This window comes from Mustela nigripes, chromosome 12, assembly GCF_022355385.1.
Source record: "Mustela nigripes isolate SB6536 chromosome 12, MUSNIG.SB6536, whole genome shotgun sequence".
Lineage (NCBI taxonomy): Eukaryota > Metazoa > Chordata > Mammalia > Carnivora > Mustelidae > Mustela > Mustela nigripes.
The window spans coordinates 157,222,779-157,233,531 of record NC_081568.1 but is presented as its reverse complement, the minus strand read 5'-3'; the positions used below and the strand labels follow the sequence as shown (position 1 = coordinate 157,233,531).

Sequence of the window (10,753 nt, the reverse complement as noted above, 5' to 3'; positions counted from 1 at the left end):
AGCTCTAATCTGGATTATTTCCCTTCTTATGTGTGGAGTTGGTTTAATTTGTTGTTGAATCTCCAGTTCTTTAAGGAGTAGAGAAAGCTGCTGTGTTCTGGATTTTTCAATTTTTTTGAGGGAGGCTTGGATGGCTATGTATTTTCCCCTTAGGACCGCCTTTGCTGTATCCCTTAGGTTTTGGATCAAATTGTCTTCATTCTCATTGGTTTTCAGGAGTTGTTTCAGTTCTTCTTTGATCTCCTGGTTGATCCAAACATTCTTAAGCAAGGTGGTCTTTAGCTTCCACGTGTTTAAGTTCCTTCAGAACTTTTCCTTGTGATTGAGCTCCAGTTTCAAAGCATTGTGATCTGAGAATATGCAGGGAATAATCTCAGTCTTTTGGTATTGGTTAAGTCCTGATTTGTGACCCAGTATGTGGTCTATTCTGGAGAAGGTTCCGTGTGCACTTGAGAAGAATGAGTATTCTCTTGTTTTAGGGTGGAATGTTCTGTATATATCTATGAGGTCCATCTGGTCCAGTGTGTCATTCAAAACTCTTGTTTCTTTATTGATTTTCTGCTTCGATGATCTGTGTATTTCTGAGAGAGATGTGTTAAGTTCTCCTATTATTAATGTATTCATATCAATAAGATTCTTTATCTTGATTAACAATTTACTTATATAGTTGGCTGCTCCCATATTGGGGACATAGGTATTTACAATTGTTAGATCATTTTGGTGGATAGTCCCTTTAAGGATTATGTAGTGTTCTTCTGTATCTCTGACTACAGTCTTTAGTTTAAAATCTAATTTATCTGATATGAGAATTGCTTCCCAAGCCTTCTTTTGAAGCCCATTGGCATGAAAGATGCTTCTCCATCCCCTCACTTTCAGTCTTGGTGTATCTTTAGGTTCAAAATGGGTCTCTTGTACACAACATATGGATGGGTCCTGTAATTTTATCCAATCTGCAACCCTGTGCTATTTTGGGGGCGCATTTAGGTCATTCACATTGAGAGTGATTATTGATAGATACGTTTTTATTGACATCGTGTTACTTTTGAAGTCTTTCTTTCTGTAGACCATCTCTATATTTCTATTGAATGCTATTCTTAGGATTTTCCCTGTTTTATAGAAGCCTCCTTAATATTTCTTGCAGTGTCAGCTTTGTGGTTGTATAGTCTTTTAAGCCTTGCCAGTCTTGGAAACTATCTCTCCATCCATTTTGAATGTCAGTCTTGCTGGATAAAGTATTCTTGGCTGCAAATTCTTCTCATTTAATGCCCTGAATATGTCTTGCCAGCCCTTTCTGGCTTGCCAGATCTCTGTGGACAGGTATGACGTTCTTCTGGTGGGCTTTCCTCTGTAAGTAAGGAGTCATTTTTTCCTAGCGTCTTTCAAAAGATTATACCTACAATTATGATTCCTCAATTTGATTATCAGGTGTCGTGATTTTTTTTTTTTTTTGTAAAGTGTGATCTGGGGTGGAGACCTTTCAGCCTCTAGTTACATGATTGCTGGTTCCATTCGTGATATTGGCAAAATTTTCATGAAGAACTTGTTCCACTATATCTTCTTGACTTCTTTCTTTCTCTTCCCCTTCAGGGATTCCAATAATTCTGACTTTGGAACATTTCATGGCATCATTTATTTCCCTGATTCTGTTTTCTTGGTTTCTAAGCTGTTTGATCCAGGATTCCTCCTGATCCTTTCTATCTGTTTGTCTTCCAGATCACTAATTCTATCATCTGTCTCAGTTACCCTAGCTTTGAGAGAATTTAGATTAGATTTGAATTCATTTAGAGAATTGTGAAGCTTTTCCCTGGTAGCTTTCAGCTCTTCGCTAACATTGAAAATATGATTTCTGATAATTTTCAGTTCAGCCCTAATCAGTTCCATTTGGTCATCCATGGCTTTCTTTAACCTAGCTATTGCCTGGATAATTTTTACCCTGAATTCTCTTTCCAACATATTGTTTATGTTGATAGCCGTTAGCTCTGTTGCAGAAGGTCCATCCTCTGTATTTTTCTTCTGTTGGGCATTACTCCTCCTAGTCATTTTTGTGGGAGATTACTGAACAGATGTAGCTGGATGTACTGACGGTGATGCAGTCAAGGTGCACCCTGGAACACTTCTGAGCAATCAGGATTCCCCACCTAAACGAGAGACAAAAGAGAAGACAAAGAAAAAGAGAGAGAGAGAGAGACAGGAAAGAAAGGAAAGATGAAAGAGAAGGTTCAGCCCAAATGGGCCCCAAGGTAAGATTTATGAAGTATACAAACAAAAACAAACATAAAGACTGATAAAAGTATATGACAAGAGAAAAAAATTATATATATATGCAAATAAAGGAAGAACCTCGTCAAAAAGAACTCCAAGTGTAAGATTTATATAATATCAGGACAAATACAAAAATACAGAAACAGTAGTGGAAGAAAAAGACGGGAGAGTGGTTATAAATTCTCAGTGTGGCAAGGAAGGTTGTTTTGATTCTTCCTGGATGTATCTTGATATCTTTGTTAAAGAACTCAACTTTCCTAAGATAAGTGGGTATTAAAAATTGGTTTACTTATAGGGGTACTATTAATTGGGCAGAGGGTATTACTTTGAAGTTTAACTCTCTATGAATATTGGAAAATAAAAATAAAAAGGAATAAACTAGACTAAACTAAACTAAAATTAAAAAAGATAAATTCAAAAAATAGAAATATGAAAGAAAAACATAAGTATATGTATCAAAAAGTTCAGGTTTGAAGGTTATTATGGAATTTTATGTACTGGACAACTCACTGTGATGGTAAATAGGTTTAAAAAATTATCTATATATCAAAAATAAAAAAAGAACCAGAATAGAGGGAACGAGTAAAAAATAAAGGTCTTCCTATGAAGTAGTGGTGGTTGTTCTCTTGTTCTCTTGTAGACTTTTTTTTTTCCTTTCTTGGTTTGTTTTCTGGGGGAGGGACCTGCCATGTGGGTTTTCAGTCAATGATGTTCCCTGAGTTAAGTCCTCCCGCCCCCCTCAAGGTGGTGGGCTCTGAGGAAACTGTTTTTTTTTTTCAGGCTTTTGTTCTCTGGCTGTTTTTATGTTTGTTCACTTTTTATTTCTCTCACCTTGACCGCTTTTGATGTTTTTTGTAATTTTAGAGGAAAACAAACTGCACTTTAACCTCCCTCTCAGACAGAAGCCTCAGTCTGGCTGCAGAGCCCAAATAAGTTCCCCCTTGGTTCCTGGCAGAGCAGGTTCTGAGTCGCGGTCCCTGGGGATGCAGAATCTTTTGCTTGTACCCAAAGCCACAGTAGTGGCGGCTCTCTGGGCAGCTCCAGACTGCCAGAGAGGTTCCACGAAGAAATCGCACACAGATTTTCCTGCTGGCCTGGGCTGGGAGTGCCTGGTCGTCGTGGGTCTAAGAGCGCCTGGCTTGTGCGCACCTCTTTCAGGGGAGGCTGTGGGTCGCGCGCAGGTCTCAGGCTCTGAGAACAGAGCACAGTTCTGAAAGCACCAGGCTGCGCCTTCAGGCACCTCTCTGGGGTTAGAGTTTGGTGCACACGTTAGGTTCTGAAACAATGGTGTGTATCAAAGGGCGCCAGCTGGGCCTTTGTACCTCTCTCAGGGGAGGATAAGGGGCACGCACATCTCAGTCTCTATAGCAGTGCTCACGTGTTCTGTCATTGGGCATGGCTTCCATCCCCTCACAGGAGCTGGACCCCACACGTTCTTGGGCAAGCTGGCAGCTTAGGGACCAAGACCTGGTTTCTCCACCACACTCTCTGACTCAGTGCCAGGGCAGGCTGTCCTGGGACCAGAGACTTAAGCGCCTGTCCCTAGCCACCCCATTTCCTACAATCCCCCCACCCCCGGGATCCTTTGCTCTTTTGGAGTGCTTTCAACCAGTCTCCAAGTTAATGCTGGTCCCCAGACACAGGGCACTCTAGTATTGGGGGTATTACTTTCCAATCTGTAGCCTTTGGTGGCTCCCTCCCCTTTTGTTTTTCTTCCAATATCAGTCCCCCATTCCCACACTGCTTTACCTGCCCACTGGTGTCTTCTGCCCCCCTAGAGATCCAGACATGTATAATTCTGATCTCAGGCTGATTTCATGGGTGATCAGAGTTCTTTGGTAGATAATCAGCTCACTTCAGGGTACAAGGTGAAAAGCCTTCTCCTCCGACTTCCCTGCCATCTTGTTCTCCCTCTTGTTATATCCTTATCTGATTTTTATATCAAAGTTATGTTGGCTCCCTATAATGATTCCTTCTAGGTATTTTGCAAGATTTTGAGGAAGAATGGTACTAATTCTACTTTAAATGTTTGAAAGACGTCTCCATTGAAGTTGTCTGCTGTGGAATTTTCTGAGTTGATTACTGATTAAATCTCTAGCTCTTTTCCATGGTTCACCACTGAAGATCCTGGTGTACCATGGTGTACCATGGTGTACCATAGGTCAACCTCCTGCCTGGTGTTACCAGTATTGTAATAACACGGTGTATCCAAAGTCTTGCTTCTGCAGAGGTTTTTTGTTGTTGTTTTGTTTTTGTTTTTGTTTTTGTTTTAATGCCCCAAATCTGCATCTCTTACCTGGAGTGGAAGAAGGCAGATGTAGATGTGTTCCCACTAAGTGGCCACAGGTGTCAGAGGAATATGACCTCTCTTCTGAAGCCCTGGAGGCTGTCTGTATTTGTGCCATAAAGTACATGGTTAAAAGCTGTAGCAAAGCTGGTCTTCACATCTTAGTGCAACTTCACCCCCTCCGTGTCATCTCTAGCAACAAGATATCCAATGCTGTGGCTGATACGCTCCATACAGATATGTGGGGTGCCTTTAGAAAATCTCAGGGCACAGTGACCTGTGTTCACATAAACCATGTCATGATGTCCATCTGTAGGAAGCTGCAGAACAAGGTGCATGTGACTAAGCCCTACACAAAGCCAAGTTCAAGTTACCTGGCTTCCAGAACATCCACATTTCCAAAAAAAGTGAGGTTGTACTAAGTTTAATGAAGATAAATTTGAATACATTATGGCTGAAAATTAGCTCATCCCACAAGGCTATGGGGTCAAATATGTCCTTAATTGTGGCCCCCTGGACAAATGGTGAACTCTGAGCTCATAAAAGCTTCTGCAGTGCCCCTACTTCTTCATGTGCACCAATAACTCTTATTTTCTGTCAAAAAAGAATCTCTTTATTATTGGTTTGTTCAGATGATATATTTCTTCCTGATTCAGTTCTGGTAGGTTGTATATCTCTAGAAATGTATCTGTATATTTCACATAATGTATTTTGCTGGTAAAAAGTTGTTCATGGTAATCTCTTATGCTTATATATAATTCCATAATGTCAGTTTTAATGTCTCCTCTTTCATTTCCAATTTTATTTGAGTTTACTTTTTTTCTTAATCTAACTTATTTTTTTGAAGAACCAGCTCTTGCTTTCACTGATCCTTTCCATTGTTTCTATGGTCTCTATTTATTTCTGTTCTGATATTTATTATTTCCTTCCTGCTCTAAATTTTAGCTTAATTTTGTTCTTATTTTCAAGTTACTTGAGATGTAAAGTTATTTTTTATTTGAGATATAAATTTTTAACATGCAGTAATTGCAATAAAACTTCTCAAAACTGACCACTTTATCATTAAATAATGATCATTGCCTTTTGTTGCCATTTTTTACTTAAAGTCTATTTTGCATGGCTATCCTTTTCTTCTGTAGTCTTCATTCACTTATTTTCTATTCTATTTGCTTGAAATGTCATCTTTTTTTTTTTTGAGCTTATGTGTGTGATATATGTCTCCTATGGGCAGTACATAATGGGATTTTTCTTCCCTCAGCCATTCTATGTGTTGGGTCCATTATCAAAGGAATAAGACTGAGACAAAGTTAAACAAAGCCTTATTCTATGCCAAGCATTAGAAGTTAGACTGATCAGCCAGGGAAACGTGCCTGAGACAAAGTAAAACTTATGTAAAGCTTTATTCTATGCCAAGCATTAGAAGTCAGACTGACCGGCCAGGGCTGCCTCCGAAGAGAGCGACACCCCTTGGTCTTACAGGCTAGTTTTTATAGGGCACAATCGCAGACATCTGCATATGTGGCTTTGGCTGATTGGATGTCTCCTACAGGTGTGTTTTAGTAACGGTTACCTGGAACCAATACTAGTAACTGTTGAGGTGTTTATTAAACAACAAAATGGCCTTGTTTTAGGTATGTGTTTTAGTAATAGTTACCTGGAACTGGCCTTGTTTTAGGTGTGTGTTTTAGTAACAGTTATCTTGTTTTAGGTGTTGTGTTTTAGTAACAGTTACCTGGAACCTAGAGCAGTAACTGCTGAGGCTTTTATTAAACAACAAAATGTCTACCTAGGCAACATGGAGCCACTATGGCTAAGTAGGCCCAGGCAGGCCCTAGGGGGTTAACATATTTTAACATGGAATCGACCCCAACATATGCTTTGTGACTAGAAAGTTTAATACATTTGCAACTTATGCAATTATTAATATGTACTACAACGATTACTATCATTTTATTTTTTGTCTTCTGTTTATTTTTTGGTCCCCATTGTTTCTTTCTCTCTCTCTTCTTTTGTAAGCCAATAGTTTTCCATGGTGATTTACTCAGTTTCACATGTTTGTTTGTTCAAGTTTTGCATCCAATGTAGGCATTTGTTCGGTGGTTACCATAAAGTTTACACAATCATTTTTATAGATAAAATAATTTTATTGTTTCTGCTGATAGCAATTTATCTTTACTTGCCTGTAGATGTCTCATCCTTTTATTATTCTCCTTTTATATTTTAATGTTACAATTTATCTTTTTTTAATTTTTTTTAATTTTTTAACTTTATTTTATTTTTTCAGTGTTCCAAGATTCATTGTTTGTGTACCACATCTGGTGCTCCATGCAATACATGCCCTCCTTAGTACCCACCACCAGGCTCACCCATCCCCCCACCTTCTCCCCTCCAAAACCCTCATTTTGTTTCTCAGAGTCTACAGTCTCTCATGGTTTGTCTCTCCCTCTGATTTCCCCCAATTCACTTTTCCTTTCCTTCCCCTAATGTCCTCCAAGTTATTCTTTATGCTCCACAAGTAAGTAAAACATGGGAAAATTGACTCTCTCTGCTTGACTTATTTCACTCAGCATAATCTCCTCCAGTCCCCTACATGTCTTTTTTTTTTTAACTTGAGTATAGTTGGCACACTATATATATAACACAGTGATTCAAAATTTCTATGTTATGCTAAGCTAAGCATGGGTGTAGCTATCATTTTTCACCATACAATATTAGTATATTATTGACTATATTCCTTATATTATGCCTTTATTTCCCATTATTTATTTATTCTGTAACTGGAAATTTGTTTTCCCCATTCTCCACATTCTTATTTCTGAGATTCCTTTTAAATTACCATCTTTTTTTTTTTTTTGCTCTTTTCAAAATTCTTTGTCATTGGCTTTTGCAACTTTAATATACTATATCTTAAAAGAAGGTGTTTTTACATTGAGATAGTAGGGCATTTTATTAGCTTCTTGGACTGCATGTTCAGTTCATCCCACAGACTGGGGAGTTCTCAACCAATTTTTCTTTAAATAAACTCTCTGTCCCTTCCTCCTTTTCTTTTCCTCCTGGTTTTTATGTTCACTTTTTCTAATGGAGTCTGATAAATCTTGTCAAATTACTTCAATTAGACAGAAACTTATTTTTATCTCCTTTTTCACCCGAATCATTTCTACCTTTTTATTTTCTAGATCACTAATTATCTCTTCCATCTAATATGCTCTATTTCCAATGTTTTCTATTGCATTTTTTAATTTTATTTATTGAGTTCTTCAGCTTCAGACTTCTGTTGACTTCATCTTTAGAATTTCAATCTTTTTAGTAAAGTATTCCTTCTGTTTATTAATTTTATTCTTGAGGTCATTATATTACCTTGTTGAGTTTTCATGTAGCTGGTGGAACTCCTTTGTAATAGCCACTTTGAATTTATCAGTTAGATTGCAAACTCGATAACTCTGGATTCGGTTGCTGAAAAACTTTCTTTTTTTGTGATATATTACTACAAATTTTTGTCGTGTTTGATAAAATGTTCAATTTTTGTTGCATTTAAAGTATCAAATATCTTTATTATTTAGGGAAGGCTTTGTTTTCTTTTATTTTAACAGTTCACAGATTGACAGTTATGAACCTCTGTGTTTTCCACAAGGTGGCACACATTTTTTTTTTCTCCTACCAGAGCTGACTTGCTACTGAAGTTGGGAGCAAAAGCAGCATTATTATTATTTAAAGCTGACAGGAAAAAGAGAGTGAGAGACAAACTAAATAAAAGGCTCTTTTGTACAACTGAAACTAGTTTAACACTGTATGTTAATTTTTCTTATTTAATTTAAGTTAAAAAATCTGGCAGAAAAGTAAAGGGAATCTTGTGGTACAGTGGGGGAAAATATATACTTAACACCCCAGTAGGGGACCCCTGAGTAGTGTTGGGAGTCCCAGAAGTCGATGGTCCAGAATTTCAGGGCAAAGAGCAGGAGACATTATCCTTCAGATTTCATTGCCTATTTCCCTTTCCTCAGTCATTGCAGTCTCTCCTCAAAGAGAGCAGCAAGGCCCTCTAGCTGCGAATTGCTGGGCAGAATCTTGCTCACTGCCTTTACCCTCCACCTGTTTTGTCAGAAAGATCTCTATGTCACACTACTGGAATTTGCACCACTTTTTCTACCACTACTACTCCTGCTGCCTCCAACTTTGCTAACACTCTTCTTGGCTCCACACCATCTTCTGATGTGCAATCCATCAAGTTTCAGGTGCACAAATATATGGATCTTTCAGGCATCCTGCTACACTATTCATAGTTTGTTGTTGTTGTTGTTCCCTTTTGGTTATGGATGCTGAATTGTTTGTTAATCAAAGGGAAGAGAAAAAAGTGATGAGAAACAAAATGGCAGGGAAGTAGGAGGAGGAGGAGACACCCTTTAAACCTGTAACCTAAAGTGAGCTGATTACCTTCCAAAGAACTCCGATCACCCACAAAATCAGCCTGAGATCAGAATTATACATGTCTGGATCTCTACTGGAGCAGAAGACGCCAGTGGGCAGGTAAAGCGAGGTGGGAAAGTTGGACTGATATCCGAAGATAAACAAAAGGGGGAGGGAGCCACCAGAGGCGACCTATTTGAAAGTAATATCCCAATTAGAGAGAGGCCTGTGCCTGGAGACCAGCATTAACTCAGGAGTCTGGTAGAAAGCACTCAAAAAGAGCAAAAGATCCCCACGGGCAGGGAATTGTGGGAATAGGAGTGTTAGGAACAGGGGCTTAAGTCCCCCGACCCAGGACAGCCACCCCTGGCACAGAGCCAGAGAGAGTGTGGCAGAGAAACCAGGTCTTGGTCCCTGAGACAGGAGCACCTGAGAGTGCCTGGGGCCCAGCTCCCCGTGAGGGGCTGTGAGCCTCACCAGCCAACAGAAGCACAACCTTCTTGCAGTCCCATGAGTGCTCTGACCTGCTATCAGAGCCCGAGTCCTGCCCCATGACCTCCACTGAGAGAGGTGAGCACAGGTGCCAGCACAGTACTCTCAGACCCCGAAAGACCAGGCACTCCCAGCCAGGGCCAGTGGGAAAATCTCAGTGTGCGATCACTGCTTAAAACCTATCTAGCAGTCTAGAGCTGCCCAGACAGCAGTCTCTGCCCTGGTTTTGGGTAAAAGCAAAAAATCCTGCGTCCCCAGAGACCGCGACTCAGAAACTGTGCTGCCAGAGGCCAAGGGGGGATTTATTTGGGCTCTGCAGCCAGACTGAGTCTTCTCTCTCAGAGAGAGGTCAGAGTGCAGTTTGATTTCCTCTAAAACTACAAAAAATATCAAAAGAGGTCAAGGTGAGAGGGAAAAAACAAAAGTGAACAAAAATAAAAATCTCAAGAGAACAAAAGTCTGAAAAAAACAGTGTCCTCAGAGTGCATCCCCTTGAGGGGGGCAGGAGGACTTAATTCAGAGAATATCATTGACTGGATGGAACTCAATTACAAGGAAAAGTTCTGAAGGAACTCAAACTCCTGGAAGCTAAAGACCACCTTGCTTAAAAATGCTTTGATCAACCAGGAGATCAAGGAGGAACTGAAACAATTCATGGAAACAAATGACAATGTAGACACTTTGATCCAAAATCTGTGGGATACAGAAAAGGCAGTCCAAAGGGGAAAATACATAGTCATCCAAACCTCCCTCAAAAACATTGAAAAATCCAGAACACAGCAGCTGTCTCTACACCTTAAAGAACTGGAGAATCAACAACAAATCAAACCAACTCCACACATAAGAAAATAAATCATAAAGATTAGAGCTGAGATCGATGAGGTAGAAACCATAGATACAGTAGAACGTATCAATGAAACTACAAGCTATTTTTTTGAAAGAATCAATAAGATCGAAAACCATTGGCCACACTAATCCAAAAGAAAAGAGAGAAAGCTCAAACATAAAATTATGAATGAAAAGGGAGAGATCACAACGAACACCAAGGAAGTAGAAACAGTCATCAGAAGTTATTATCAACAGTTATATGCCAATAAGCTAAGCAACCTAGATAAAATGGATGCATTCCTGGAAAACTATAAACTCCCAGAATTGAATCAGGAAGAAATTGACAACCTGAATAGACCAATATCTACTAACGAGATTGAAGTGGTGATCAAAAACCTCCCAAAAAACAAGAGCCCAGGACCTGATAGATTCCATGGGGAATTCTAAAAAACTTTCAAAGAAGAAATAACACCTATTCTC

At 39.3% G+C, this 10,753-nt stretch overlaps 1 pseudogene; it reads left to right on the top strand.

The window, feature by feature from the left end:
* Positions 1 to 1,319: 1,319 nt before the first annotated feature.
* On the top strand, positions 1,320 to 5,077 carry LOC132027685 (large ribosomal subunit protein uL16-like; annotated as a pseudogene).
* Positions 5,078 to 10,753: the final 5,676 nt, after the last annotated feature.